Here is a 16,813-nt window from a genome sequence, read left to right on the forward strand (position 1 = left end):
ACCGCCTGCTAAACTGTGTATCTAATCCCATCTTGTATGATACTGCCTGCTGAAATGTATATCTAATCCCATCTTCTATGACACAGCCTGCTAAATGGTGTATCTAATCCCATCGTGTATGATGCTTCCTGCTGAGCGGTGTATCTAATCCCATTTTGTATGACATAGCCTGCTGAGTGGTGTATCTAATCCTATCTTGTATGATTCTGCCTGCTGAGCTGTGTATCTAAACCCTTATGCACACGACCGTATCCATTTTGCGATCTGTATTTTTTGCCATCCCATTGAGTTCTATGGATTTTAGGTCCTCATTTTGAAGACTAGAATAGGACATGTTCTGTCTTTACTGGAACTGACATACGGATTATGTCCATGTGCTTTCCACATCCGTATGTCAGTTCTGGACTAGACCATTGCCCAATATACAAAATAGCAAAAATGCAAAAAAAAAAAAAAATTATATAAAAATGCTAAAAGTTTATTCACCGATGTGGATATGCGACGTTTCGGCTCTAAGGTTGAGATGAAACGTCGCATATCCACATGGGTGTGCATTTTTAGAATTTTTGATTGCTGCCTTTTTGCTATATGTAATATACTGTTGATATGTAATATACATATATACATACATCTAAAAATATATTTTTGTACGTATATTTATACAGTTGTACCATCGCTAACGCTCCTTTTTTTCCGCATAACGTTACTACTGAAGCGCGAGTTCTCATCCTTCGCTATGAACGAAACAACCACTTCAGCTGCAATACATAACAAAGGCAGTAGATGGCAGTGTTAATCTAAAGTTAACATTGGGACTCTGGATCTTGGGAGATTGTGCAATGGTGGGTTCAGACAGGGAGAGATTTCGATGGGGACATATATATATGTAGCTGGCAATCATGGATCTTGTGTAGTGGTTATCTGCTCACTACAGTACAATATAGCGTTGTATACAGATATGTAATGGAGCAGTGTACAGTATACAGATATATGATGTAGTGCATACAGAGTGTAATCCAACATTAAGAATAGCAAGAATAGGTGTGGGAATTATTATATGGTAGTAATAAAATGTGCAATTGTATTTTTCTATTTTTATATCTTTTTCTATGTTTTTTTAAAATAAGGATACAGAGATTTTCGTGATTTTATGCACAGTACATTATTTAAAAAAATAAATAGATTAATATTTTATATACAGAGCCAACCATCGATCCTATATTTAAATATATGCAAAAGGATAGGCACAGTACTTTCTTATTTAATCTGTTTTGTCCATAGTGATAGTGCCAACATTACAATAAAAGATGGACACTTTACTTTCAGTGAGTCCGCGATCCCGAGATAACACCTGTTTCTTTTTACCTTCTACCTTACTACAGTATTTAAATAAATAGTCATTCATACTGGGTACAGATTATGTCACTGAGCTCTCCGTTTATGTATATAGAGAAAAACAAATAATAATATACATTATATCTTCTTATTAGCGAAGATAGAAACTATAGCGCTATATTCTCTATCTTAGTTAATTCTAGCAAGCCAACCAATAAAATCTATCATTTACAGTATTTTGTTTTTCATGTAACAATATTATTTGTTTTAATGGTGTCAGTGTTAACATCATAATTCATTTAGATGCAAATCGCGATTCATATGCTAATGCCGCCCTTCATTATCACATGTTTGGCTATTTGTGAACAAGTGAGGGAGTCTGTTTAACACTACTGTATATGGTGCTACTTTACACCCTACCCCCCACTCTCAGTATGGCTACAATAGGATCTAAGGCCCCTTTCACATGGGCGAGGAGGGGCTGGAGGGGTTAAAAATAGGGCTGGAGGGGTTAAAAATAAATAAAAAAGAATAAACTACTGTACAATGGACTAACTGTACATTCATATATTTATGTATCGATCACAATTATGATTCAGTACATCGAGAATATTGGACTATATATTTGCATATGCAGCTCTATAATATATCTGTATACACCGCTCTATTATGTCTTTAGATCTGTGATACAAGTGGATTAGATTTGGAGAACACCTGGTGATACATTGTACCGGATTTTTTGTGGTCTACTGCATACAGATATGTAATGGAGCAGTGTACAGTATACAGATATATAATGTAGTGGATATGGAGTGTAATCCAACATTAAGAATAGCAAGAATATCTAAATCACCATACCTCATATGGATCATGGAATAAATAATTATACAATATTACACTAATTATACTATATGTAAATTTATATATAATATAAATACTATATTAACATTCAGCCACTATAGGAACATAGTTAATAAATACACTCTGTATCCACTACTTCAGAGAAAAACAAATAATAAATAAAAATAAATATGGAAAACTGCATCAAGATACAAAACAATATACACTTACAGGATAAAAAAACAGATGAATGCAATAAAATAGATTGTGTATCTGACAATCTTGAAGCAAACTATCTTATTACTTGAAATTGGGACATTCTCTAATAAATTTCTTATTCCCTAAACTGAAGGTATTTAGATGCAAATCGCGATTTATATGCTAATGCCGCCCTTCATTATCACGTTTGGCGATTTGTGAACAAGTGAGGGAGTCTGTTTAACACTACTGTATATGGTGTTACTTTACACCCTACCCCCCACTCTCAGTGTTAAACAGACTCCCTCACTTGTTCACAAATAGCCAAACATGTGATAATGAAGGGTGGCATTAGCATATGAATCGCGATTTGCATCTAAATGAATTATGATGTTAACACTGACACCATGAAAACAAATAATATTGTTACATGAAAAACAAAATACTGTAAATGATAGATTGTATTGGTTGGCTTGCTAGAATTAACTAAGATAGAGAATATAGCGCTATAGTTTCTATCTTCGCTAATAAGAAGATGTAACGGATCTCCTGGCACCCCGACCGGTACCTCCGTCGATAGATGCTCCTAGTGCTTTCCGAGGACTCCAAGCACTCCACCTGACACCGTACGCACTGCAGACCCCACGAACCGCCGCAGCTTGGTTGGGGTCTCACCGTCCTCCACCCACGCTGGACCCAAGAGCGGGCTTCAGCTTCCAGTAGGTGAACCTCTCCTACATCCAGAGAGCAGGAACCATGAACAAGCTCTTACAAGAGCTTATACTCAGGGGAGTATTGTGATATAGCATTCCCCAAACATGAGCCAAAACTTCATGAAGGTATAAAAGCAGCCTCTGACTGTACTTGCACGTACAGCCTCTTTTATTCACAATCCACAAACATAGTACTGCCCACAGGGTTTTGAAATACAACCAATCAATATATTACAACACATACAATGTAAGTACAGCAACCAATCGTACACAATGGGACAATGGCACAATGGGACAATAGAAACACACCCAGCATATTCCTCCCCTCTGTCTAGGAGATAATTGAGTCAATTTCTGTATCTACTCAACTATCGCCTACGCTGAAAAGTTACACTTCTTATAAATTGTTACAACTTTGTAAGTTTACATTGTACATACATATAACTTATATCTATTTAACCAGTATAACTTGGGGACAAACCTATCCAAAATTCACTTGAATAGGTTCAGGGGTTTAAAAGTTAGTAAAGGTATCTTAAAGGGCCGTAATCCTGAGGCAAGAGGCTGGTAAACAGGCCTCTCCAAAACCCAGTGGCGAGGTTGGTTTCGCCACAGAAGATATAATGTATATTATATTTAAATATAGGATCGATGGTCGGCTCTCTATATTAAATATTAATCAATTCTTTTTTAATAATATATTGTGCATAAAATCACAAAAATCCCTCTATCCTTATTTTAAAAAAAACATAGAAAAAGATAACAAAAAAAATAGAAAAATACAATTGCACATTTTATTACTACCATATAATAGTACTGTAGTGAGCAGATAACCACTACACAAGATCCATGATTGCCAGCTACATACTGTATATATATGTCCCCATCAAAATCTCTCCCTGCCTAAACCCACCATAGCACCATCTCCCAAGATCCAGAGTCCCAATGTTAACTCCTTCTTAGCTGAATTGACTATTAAATAAAGTAACATTTTATTAATATTATTATAGACACACAGCGGGACCGCGCTCCTCCTGCTGCCACATCGCGTTTGTCACTGGCGCATACCGCCAGCATACAGCTCTTCTATAATTGAAATAAAGACAAGTTAAATATTTTTGTTACCTATACATAACTATGTATATATAGTACACCTTCTCTCCGCAGATTTAGTGTAGATATCCCTGCAATTAAGATATAGTTCTTCTCTCTATCACATAATTAAGATATCAGGGATATCTACACTAAAGCTGGGGAGACTATATTACCGGACTAAGGATCGGAGAGACTCATACTCTGGCTCAGTGGAGAAGGGTGCGGGAGAAGGGTTTAGCCATGTAGTTCCATGCGCCATCTGGTGTTCACAAATCTAAATTGCACCCTGAATTTTCTCTATTTCGTGCTTCGGGTTTGTTAATGAAATTGGATATCGCTATGTATCTGTATATATTCAGAAAATAGTGCATGTATATATACACACAGTAATTTACATACATATAAAAGGATATATATACATATAAAAATATATATATATATATACAAGTGGCAATCAAAATTAGAGAACAACACAGAATTTCCGAAATGTCAAGATAATAGTGTAGTCCTATGTGAATATATTCTAACATGAGTAAAATAGCAGTATTTTAAGATTATTTCGTAAATTGTATAATACAACAAGAATGGAGGGCTCAAACACGCTGAGGAATGGATAGCGGTAGGTTCACTGCCAACTGGGTCACCTACCCAGTATAAAGGAAAATTCTAAAGATGCAAATAGGCAGGCACACCTCCTTTTGTCGCTTGTGTAGATAAAATATTATTTATTGGTAAACAATCAATAATAAAATTGGATCAACATAGACATGATTGGTTTATTGATTATTCCCCAGGGCCTCTCACCACCACTAAGAAAGATATCCTGAACCCAGCCCTTACCCAAAGAACACTCACAGCCAGGGTTGGATTAAATCGGCCACAGCAGCCGTTTTATTAATTAAATAAATACAAAACATGTATATATAAATGACAGTAACATACACCCTGATGAGGGAGGTCATAGAAGCCCCAAATTCTTAATCATATATATAAAACCCCAACACGGCAATTCCATCTTGCCTCCAGCCCTCCAGCCGCAAAACTCCAGATCGGAGACACCAACTGATGGACGCCTCTTCGAACCAACCAAATGCCTCAACTATGAGAGTCCAGCCCCCACCATGGAGGCCCTCCCATTTTCCATACCATCCAATACCACCAGCTTCTATGACCTTTCACCGCCATCAACGCGCAGCTTGACTCTCACACCTCAAGCCTGCGCATTCCTCCAAACACCTAGCGCCCTCTCAATACCTCCCTGCAGGCCCAAGGACCACAAATCAATTCCAACTGCGTTCAATTGAAAGCCATCAGTCCTCCAAAACCCCCCGGTACCTGCCTCCAAATCAGTATACCCAACCACCAAAGCCCCATTCCTGGCCACACACTTACCAACCGCCCTATTCACTTTAATCCGCGCCTTATTCAAACCACGCGTTATTCTCCACTGACAACGCGTCCCGCCACGACTTCCGATATACGATATCCGACCACACAGTTATTAAACCCGGGAACAATTACCACAACCACAAAAGGTCAAATTTTATGTCCTTAATCAACTCCCTACAAGACCGAACTCCCAGATCATTGCCCCCGATATGCAGCACCAGGATGTCAGGGGAACGTTCTAGACGAGCATGACGGTGCACCTCCCCCATCACATTCCCCCACAACATACCTTTACGCCCGATCCATCTTATGATCGCCACATCCCTCCCGATCCCCAACTGTCTCCCATTCAGCCTTACGTCTGCCCGAAGAGCCCCCCCAAAAACGAACGAGTGCCCCAGAATCCATACTAAAGCAGCCGCACCACCTGAAACATAAAGGAGAAAAAAGGGGGACAAAACACAGCATTAATAAACAACACCACCTTACAAACCCCCCAAACGCACATATGACTTAAAACGATCAGATTTCCACCTCCCAATCTTCTTGATCACCTCATCACCCAAACCCAATCGTGCTGCCTCAGGCGCCACCCCTATCCGGAAGGAATGACCCGTAAATCCTTTAGAGTCTATTCCCAACGCTGTCAAACATTTTTTGAAAACTGCCAGAAACTGAAACCGTGACAAAAACAACCCATCCTCATGCCGTAATAGAGGACCCATACCAACCCAGCTAGCCCCCGACCTATAATCCCTCAAGCAACTGACCGGGCATACCAAGCAACCCGGCATCGCATACAAGCATACAATGACACACTACAACCCTTACCTTCCCTGTCAGTCTTAGATACCCGAAGTAAAACCACCACCCTATCACCAAGCAAATGTACATCCTCCCCCCCCAAACACTCATGCTCACTAATTCACCCAAACAAAACGCCCCAAATATAGGCAAACGAAAACGCCAACCTAAATAACCGCACCTCACTTGCTGACCTGCACACCGAACCAACACAGACCCCCATCCGCAACAACAAATCAAAAGAGACCGGCCTCCTACCGTCTGCCAATCGCCCACCCCGCCTAAAACCATTTAACACCTGCCGCACTAAGAACGTCTTCGTAACGTCCGGAAGGCCCCGCAATTTAAAGCCAAAAACCAAACCGGCCAAACACCGATTCACCCTCGCCACCGACCAACCCTCTTCAACAATATGACCCAAAAACAATACCAACGGAGCTTCACCCCCATCTACCCCCACCCCCAAACTAACATACCATTGCTCCCAACAACGCCAAGCCTTACCGTAATCCAACCACGTACCCGCACTTAACGAGTGTCTAAACAAACCCGCTATGGTGCCTCCAAGAGATCCCAGAGTCAAACCGGACACTCCAACCCCTCCTTCTTCGCCGCTGGCACCAGCTGACGAAACCGCTCCAACTGTAGATGAGAAAGAGAATCAGCCACTCCATTAGCAACACCCGGCACATGAACCGCCAAAACCCAAGCATTCAAAGGCAAACAAAGTAGCACCAAATGCTGCAACAACCTGACAAAGGGAGGGGAAGATGCCGTCAGACTGTTGTCCGCCTGCACAACACCCAAGTTGTCACAATGACATCGCACCTTTTTGTTCCTGAACTTGTCACGACAGCCAGCACTATGGGGAACAATTTTAGCAAAGCCGCATTCTTCACCCAGCCCTTCAAAACCCAAGACTCAGGCTACTTTCCCGCACACCACTGGCTTTCACAATAGACACCAAAACCCACTCCGCCCGCTGCATCTGAAAAACAACTCAAAACTCTTGCCGTGTCCCCCATGACTAACGCCTTACCATTAAACTGTTCCAAAAACCCGGCCCAAACCTCTAAATCCCTTCTCAACTCCTTACCCAGCCGGATAAAATGATGCCCCGAAACCACACCTCCCGTGGCCGCCGACAGCCTCCTACAAAGAATTCGGCCCATCGGAATAATCCGACAAGCGAAATTCAACTTCCCCAACAAAGATTGCAAATCTCTCAAAAAATTTTTGGCCCACCCCTCGCCGTCCGAACCACTGCCCTCAGGTCCCCCAACTTGTCCTCAGGCAACCAACACTCCATCCCCACAGTGTCTAATACAATACCCAAAAAACATAATTCTGTAGTAGGCCCAACCGTCTTCTCCGCCGCCAACGGCACCGCAAATGACTCAAACACTGACTGCAACAACGCCAACAACAACCCGCATACCCGGCAATCCGCAAGACCCAAACATAGGAAATCGTCCAAATAATGAATAAGTGAGGTGCACCCCGACACGTCCTTCACCACCCATTCCAAAAAGGAGCTACATTTTTCAAAATGCGCACAAGACACAGAACACCCCATTGGTAAACAGTGATCAACAAAATACCCCCATTCCAAAAACAACCCAACAAATGCAAACTACCCGGATGAACGGGCAACAGACGAAACGCTGCCTCAATGTCCGTCTTTGCCAACAGAGTACCCGGCCCCAACTTCCGCACCCAACCGACCGCTGTGTCAAAGGATGTATACACCACTGAACACAGCTCCGGATCAATCCCATCATTCACCGACGCCCCCTTTGGAAACAACAAAAGGTGGATCAACCGAAAAGCGTTCGGCTCCTTTTTCGGAACCACCCCCAACGGAGAAACCCGTAAGTTCGCCATAGGCAAGTCCTCAAAAGGCCCATCCATTTTCCCCAAAGCAACTTCCTTAGCTAATTTTTGCGTCACCATCTCCGGGTGCTCCAAAGCAGAACGCAAATTTTTAAGCTTCCTGTCCACTGTTTCCAAAGGGGAATACGGAATATCAAAACCTTCCGCGAAACCCCTCCTCAAAAACTCTGCCACTGCCCGATCAGGGTATCTACTTAAATACCGCCCCATCACGTCCACTCGTACTAGCGTCTGACCCTTTTCCAACTGCCTCCCCACCCCTTGGCTTGGGGCCCCGGAAACAACGACTGGTCCCGTGACTTCCCCCGAAAATAGAGCACTCGTGCTTGAACTTGCATTTCTGTCCAAACTTGCAACTCCCTTCACTGAACAAGAAACACAAACCCCTGGCCAAAGCCACCGCAAATCCAGACTGACCCGCTGTGACGGAAGGTGTTACAGAAAACTAGAAGACACAAATGAAGATCCGACTGACTTGATCCAAAACTAAGGAACCAAAGGGTAAACCCTGTAACAGCCCTAGCTCTCTCCCTTACTGCTCAGCCTATGCAAAAATCTCTATGGTAGATAATTGCATACCCTCGTTCCTCGACTGTATGATACCTGAACACCCTATAATAGTGAGGGGACACGACTACCGGCTCCCTACACCTAATACGGAGGGAGTCAGAGTCACCTAGGATCAAGCAAACAGGAAAACACAAATAAATGAACAGACTTATCTGTAGAAGCATCAGTTGTAGCATCCAGCATGCACACACTCCAGGAAGTTGTATAAACCGCAAAGTGATGCAGTATGGGAGGGGATTTAAAGGGATGCAATCAGTGCAACTAGATGACAGCTGAGAGAGGGAAACGAGATGACAAAACGAAAGCAAAACAAAAGAACCTCAAGCAGGAGGTTCTGAAGAACGTCTGTCAGAGATTCTCAGATGTCTGGCGGTGACAGTACCCCTCCTTCTACGAGTGGACTCTGGACACTCAGAGCCCACCTTCTCAGGATGGGACCTATGGAAAGCCCTGATGAGACGAGTAGCCTTAATGTCCGTCACCGGGACCCACATCATCTCCTCAGGACCATAACCCTCCCAATGAACGAGGTACTGGAGAGAACCGCGGACAACACGAGTATTCACAATCCTAGAGACCTGAAATTCAAGATTACCATCAACCACAATCGGAGGAGGAGGCAAAGAGGAGGGTACAATGGGTTGGAAATAAGGTTTTAATAGGGACTTATGAAAAACATTATGGATCTTCCAAGTCTGAGGAAGATCAAGACTGTAGGCAACAGGATTGATGACGGACAAGATTTTGTAAAGGCCCAATAAACTTAGGACCCAACTTCCAGGAGGGAACCTTCAATTTGATATTCTTAGTAGACAACCACACCAGATCACCAACATTCAGGTCCGGACCAGGCACACGTCTCTTATCCGCCACACGCTTATATCTCTCACTCATGCTCTTTAGATTATCCTGAATCTTTTGCCAAATAGATGACAAAGACGAGGAGAATCTCTCCTCATCAGGTAAACCAGTAGACCCCTCTCCAGAGAATGTTCCAAACTGCGGATGAAACCCATATGCACCAAAAAATGGTGACTTATCAGAGGACTCCTGACGATGGTTATTTAAAGCAAACTCAGCAAGGGAGAGAAAAGAACACCAATCCTCCTGATTCTCCACCACAAAACAGAGCAGATATGTCTCCAGATTCTGTTTGACGCGCTCCGTCTGGCCATTCAACTGTGGGTGGAAAGCAGAAGAGAATGACAACCGAACCCCCAAGCGAGAACAAAAAGCCTTCCAGAATCTGGAAACAAACTGCGTGCCCCTATCAGAGACAATGTCTGAAGGAATACCATGCAATTTGACAATAAATGCCTGCGCCAGTGTCTTAGCATTGGGCAACCCAGGAAAAGGAATGAAATGCGCCATTTTGCTAAAACAGTCCACCACCACCAGAATCACAGTCTTCCCCGAGGAACGAGGCAGGTCCGTAATGAAGTCCATGGACAGATGTGTCCAAGGACGGGAAGGAATGGGTAACGGGAGGAAAGGACCTAATGGCCGTGAATGAGGGACTTTGGCACGAGCGCAGGTCTCGCAGGCTGCCACAAAACCCTCAACCGACTTACGAAGCGCCGGCCACCAGAATCTCAGAGCGATGAGATCCACTGTGGCTCTACCCCCCGGGTGCCCAGCAAAGACAGTATCGTGGTGCTCCTTAAAAACCTTGTGTCTTAAAGCGAGAGGCACAAACAACCTCCCAGGAGGACAAAGATCAGGAGCCTCTGCCTGGGCTGCCTGAACCTCTGCCTCCAATTCAGGATAAAGAGCAGAGACCACCACACCTTCAGCCAAAATGGGACCCGGGTCTTCAAAATTCCCAGCGAAAAGGCCCAAGACTGAGCGTTATCCCTGAGCAGCGAGTTGATGATCCCCACCCTCTGCTCCTCATCACCAGAGGAATGGGGAAGTAGGCGAAAATGGAGTTTGCAAGCCTCTCTAAAACGAACAAAATTCTCACTACCCCCGTATCCGGGAGCGAGATCTTAGGCTTAGAACAAACTCCATGAACTCAAGCTGAACCGGTCACCTGAAACTGAGATACAGTTTTACAGAGATCTGCTACCTCCAATGAAAGACCCTGCATGTGTTCAGTCAAAAGTGAAACCGGATCCATGCTTGAGACGGTTTTGGCGGTTTTTTAATGTCACGGAAGGTGTTACAGAAAACTAGAAGACACAAATGAAGATCCGACTGACTTGATCCAAAACTAAGGAACCAAAGGGTAAACCCTGTAACAGCCCTAGCTCTCTCCTTTACTGCTCAGCCTATGCAAAAATCTCTATGGTAGATAATTTCATACCCTCGTTCCTCGACTGTATGATACCTGAACACCCTATAATAGTGAGGGGACACGACCACCAGCTCCCTACACTTAATACGGTAGGAGTCAGGGTCACCTAGGATCAAGCAAACAGGAAAACACAAATAAATGAACAGACTTATCTGTAGAAGCATCAGTTGTAGCATCCAGCATGCACACACTCCAGGAAGTTGTATAAACCGCAAAGTGATGCAGTATGGGAGGGGATTTAAAGGGATGCAATCAGTGCAACTAGATGACAGCTGAGAGAGGGAAACGAGATGACAAAACGAAAGCAAAACAAAAGAACCTTAAGCAGGAGGTTCTGAAGAATGTCTGTCAGAGCTTCTCAGATGTCTGGCGGTGACACCCGCCCCCCTCTGCTCCCCCCGAAAAAGCTGTCTCTGCCGCACCGGCACCATCACTGTCATCCACAACCCAATATCTTTATGGTCCCACTGCATGTTGGGGCGGAACTGTTCGTCATACCGCCCTGAAGCCCCATATACCCTATAAGCTTCTCCTATGGCATCCAGGTAGCAAAACAGCGTAGAACAACTGTTCGGCGCCCTTTCACCAATCACACTCGCCAAAATAGCGAAAGCCTGAAGCCAATTCCCAAAGGTGCGTGGAATCAGCCGATACCACCTCTTCTCCTCCTCCTCCTTTTTTCCCACATCCTTCCTACCCACATCCAAATTAAACTGCTCTAGAGGAAGAAGTGAGAAAATATCCACGTATTCCCCCCTCCATATCCTGTCCCTCATTTCCTGTTTCAAGTGTGCCCCCAAGGGGCCCTCAAAGCACACGTACACCTCCCCCCTAGCCGCATCATCCACCCTGGGCATATCATCCTCACCCCCCCCAACTGCGTTTGCACCGATGCCCCCACCTGCGTTTGCACCGATACCCCACCACCAACCGCAGTCTCTCCCCCAAGCTTGCAAAGGCCCTGCCCCTACCGACACCGAGCCCACGCCCGCCAAACCACATAACAACCAACCCAACCCCCCAATCACTTCAGACTGACCACCCCCAAATCCCCCCACACCAGTACCCTGAATTAAAGCAAGAAGCATCCCCAATGCTGTCTTACCTGGCTGCCAGGGCGCTGTGAACCCCGCAGCCGTTGATCCGGACTCCCGCCGCTCCACTTCAGACCGCACCGACACGAACCCTCTTGACGGTGGTGACGCTTCACTTTCTCCCGCCGTCCCAGCATCTTCTGCACTGGACGCGCTCTGCGCTAACCTGGATCCTGCGCCAATCGATAATCCATAAGGACCAGCCATGGGCTGTCCGCCATCTTGGAGGGGCCTGTGCACCGGGGCCACCTTCTGGTGCACAGCCCCGTGTTTCTTGCTGTTGCAGGCTCTCCCCCGATGACCAGGCCTCCCCCCCCCACAGAAGGGGAGGAGACTGCAGTACCCGGTCCTTCAGCCCTGCCCTCTGCTGCTGCATGCTGGGGGGTCCCCCCCCCCCCGCCTCTCACTGAGTCCCGCCACACGCCTGGATTCCTCCTGAGCTTGGAGGATTTAGAAAGGGGCTGTGAATGTTCCCCCCGGCCAGGAGGGTCCCAGGAGGGGCTCCTTACACGGCGCTGGACCCTGGGGGTGTCCTCCATTATCAGGAGCGGCCGTCTTTCACTTGGCGGTGGGCTGACATTACCCACCGCCTCCCCCTGCAACAAGCTGGCTACCTAGTCCTGTAGCCAGCCCGAACCTCAGGCCTCCGCTGCCGCCCTCAGCCTCGCCAGAACCTCCTCCACGTCAGACATGGTGAGTGAGTTGAGTTGCCTACTCTTCCTCACTTTTGCTAAAATGGCGCCTCCCTGCAAGCGACCACCCCCTTTTATTAACTACACCCCTTCTCTCCGACCGCCCCTCTAGGTCCCTATTAACCCCTTGCCTCCCGTCCCTGTACCCAAAACCCATCATGTCGGCCTCCCTCTATTCGTCCAGCCTCACTTGATTGTAAAAAAATTTTTTTTAATTTTAAGTACTATACTGAACACCTTAAAAAAAAAAGAATAGAAAAAATACACCGACAATGTAATAGTATAGTGCACTATACATTCGCTGGTGAGGTAAGTATATAAGTAGCTCATGCAGATATATCATGTAAACATACTCCTAGGTATATAAAAATCACACCATGTTCGGCAATATATCACAAGCCGTAATCCGTATCTATATAGTCACTTGACTGTCACTTCCTAAAGGAAGATGGTATATTAAATATATATCAGGTGATTGCGCCAAAAGTTTCCAGTTATATAGATAAATGCAGATCAAAAGGGTTTGTTAATAGTTCAATGTATAAGGCTTGCTGTTACATTCACAGTTTGTTGGTGTCAGTTCACCATTTCTTTCAATAGGTGTTCACTGCATTATTTCATAAATTGTTGCCTCTTTGAGGCTCTTACCACTATGGTTGTTCAGGTCTTTAATAGGGCATCACACTCGTGTAGTTTTTCAGGATGCTAATTCCATGTGGCGAGGACGCTGTGCTTTGATCTCACACTATTTTCACGATGTCTCATTCTCACACAGCAGTCAGGTGGTTCGGTCAGCTGACCCAGTCATGTGATGAATTCTGGGTCATGTGATTCGGTCGGCTAACCCGGTCATGTGATGAATTCTGGGTCAGGTGATCTTTTCTAAAGGTCCTGCTCCCAGGTCCTTGTAGGTTGATCTCGCCCTTATTGAAGAGTAAAGATAAATCTTTACCGGCAAAAATGTGAAACATAAAGAACAGCTGTATTCTTATTCCTTTTGGTCCGGACCAGTAGAAGAAATATGGCGATGGAGGACAAACTGCCAGATGCGTTTCGAGGCTACTTGCCTCTTCCGCAGTGGCTACAGAACTGTGCTCCTCTTTGTATTCTTTTATAGTCCTCCTAATTAAGACACCCAAAAGACCTGGGATGGATCCATACAAAATTCATGGAAAATGTGGTTTGGAGTTTCACTTGTAATCTGCATCTTTTGTATACATATCTCAGCTTCGTATACATTAGTAGTCCTATGGTCAAAACAGCCTTGTATTCACCAGTCAAATAAATACAGTTATATATGAAGGTCCCATCATTTCAGGGATAGGATCAATTACGTCTAACCTTTCACCTAGACCAGATTCTCCAACACTTTGTAAAAAGGACACCATCATATATTTAAGACACAACTGAAATAATTAAAACTGTCGAGACCTTACAATACAACCCCCAATGGTCCTTAGGGACACTAGACGTGAGTTCGCTATATACCATAATAGAACATGAACAGGGTCTGGAAGCAATATATACGAGGGAGAGTCAACTAAAGAAAGACCAGACTGATTTTACTGTGGACGGGATGAAACATATCCTCACACATAATTACTTCTGATATGCCTCTGACTTCTATCTTCAGGCCCGGGGTACCGCCATGGGTGCCAGGTTCGCCCCCAGCTAAGCCAATCTTTTTATGGCCCAGTGGGAACATATGATGATTGGACCACGGCTGGGGGCAGACTTGGTCCTATGGCGGAGATATATAGATGACTTTATGTTTATTTGCAATGGGGGGAAGACAATCTAAAGGAGTTTATATCTGAGTTGAACAACAACATCAAAAACGTAATCTTTACACCAAACATAAATACTAAACAGGTTGAATTTCTGGACCTATTAATTAAAGTAGAAGGGAACAAATTAACCTGCAGTACCTACCAAAAGCCGGTGGTTCAGAATAGTTATATCCTACATATGAGCTGCCACCTTCCTAGATGGCTAGCGAATATATCAATGAGCCAATTCCGTTGCTTAAAACGTAATTTGCACACTAGAAAAAGACTTTAAAGAAGAAGCCAAACAAATGATGAGGGATTTTGAGGCCAAACAATATCCATCTAGCCTGTTAAATTACTCTCTAAAGAAAGTAAAACAATGGATAGGGCATGTTTTTTGAAGAACAGGAAGATGTAGCAAAGAAAAATTATCAAGAAGAAGTAGCGAGACTTATTCTCCCTTTTTACTCAAAGTACAAGAAAATAGAAAGTCTCAGTAAAACACATTGGCATCTCCTACGTGAAGATAAGATAATTGGCCCACTTCTACCAATTCTCCCTAAAATCATCTATACAAGATGTAATTTATCAATTGCAATGCACATGTGACAAGCAGAATATAGGAAGAACCAAAAGGACATTAAAAAAGAGAATTTCGGAACATGTAGCCAATATTCGAAAAGGATATGAGAAGCATACAGTGTCTAGACACTTTAAGACACACCATAACCATCCTAGCACATTGAGACTTATGGCCACAGAGAGAGTCGAACCATATTGGAGAGGGGGAAACCATATTACGAATATGTCCCATATAGAATCGAGGAGAAAATTTGAGTTCAACACATTGGTCCCTAAAGGCCTAAACGCAGACTTAGAGGTGTTTAGTTTTTTGTGATGTGGGTGCCTGGGGCCGATGGGACATCAGGGTCAGGCTGTCCTTATTTCTAGCACCCTGATCTCCCCTTACCCCCAGGTATCTACATAACCCTGCACCGCTATGCATGCATTATTATTGTCAAGTTTTTTTCCCCTTTAATTGATACACTATTAGCCTCTCTGGGCAACAGATTACAATCACTATTATGATGAGAGTTGAAATAATTTTGACAAACACACAGATAACTCACTGGAAATGCAGTGTGGTTCTAACTGTATTTATTAGACTGATGAATACAAGGCTGTTTTGACCATAGGACTACTAATGTATACGAAGCTGAGATATGTATACAAAGATGCAGATTACAATTAAAAGTAGAATGAATGTAACACCAAACCACATTTCCCATGAATTTTGTACAGATCCATCCCAGGTCTTATGAGTGTCTTAATTAGGAGGACTATAAAAGAATACAAAGAGGAGCACAGTTCTGTAGCCACTGAGGAAGAGGCAAATAGCCTCGAAATGTGTCTGGCAGTTTGTCCTCCATCGCCATATTTCTTCTACTGGTTCGGACCAAAAGGAATAAGAATACAGCTGTTCTTTATGTTTCACATTTTTGCTGGTAAAGATTTATCCTTACTCTTCAATAATGGCAAGACCAACCTACAAGGACCTGTGACCAGGACCTTCAGAAAAGATCACCTGACCCAGAATTCATCACATAACCCGGTTAGCCAACCAAATCACATGACCCAGAATTCATCACATGGGTGTGTTTTTTAGTATTTAATTTTTTTAATATTTTTTTTACAATATCATGTCTATGTTGATCCAATTTTATTATTGATTGTTTACCAATAAATAATCTTTTATCTAACACAAGCGACAAAAGGTGGTGTGCCTGCCTATTTGCATATTTCATAAATTGTATTTATTCTAAAGCACAGAATAAAATGTAAATGAGATAATTGAAAAAGAACACTGATCAAAATTAGAGAACACTTTCAGATACCTGCACGTTATTGGTGTTAATCTGGCAACTGGTGCTAATTTCCTTAATGATCTGACAAACCCTATTTAACTGGCAGCCTAACTTTCCAGTTTTTACTGACTTTGCTAAAATGGTGTGCCGTTCCAAAGTGACTGAAACCCTCCATCAGCAGGTTGTTCAGATGAAAGCCAAAGGGGTGACCATATCAGCCAAAGCAAGAGAAGTTGGTCGCTCCAAGTCTGTGATTTCTA

This window comes from Bufo gargarizans, chromosome 8, assembly GCF_014858855.1.
Source record: "Bufo gargarizans isolate SCDJY-AF-19 chromosome 8, ASM1485885v1, whole genome shotgun sequence".
NCBI lineage: Eukaryota > Metazoa > Chordata > Amphibia > Anura > Bufonidae > Bufo > Bufo gargarizans.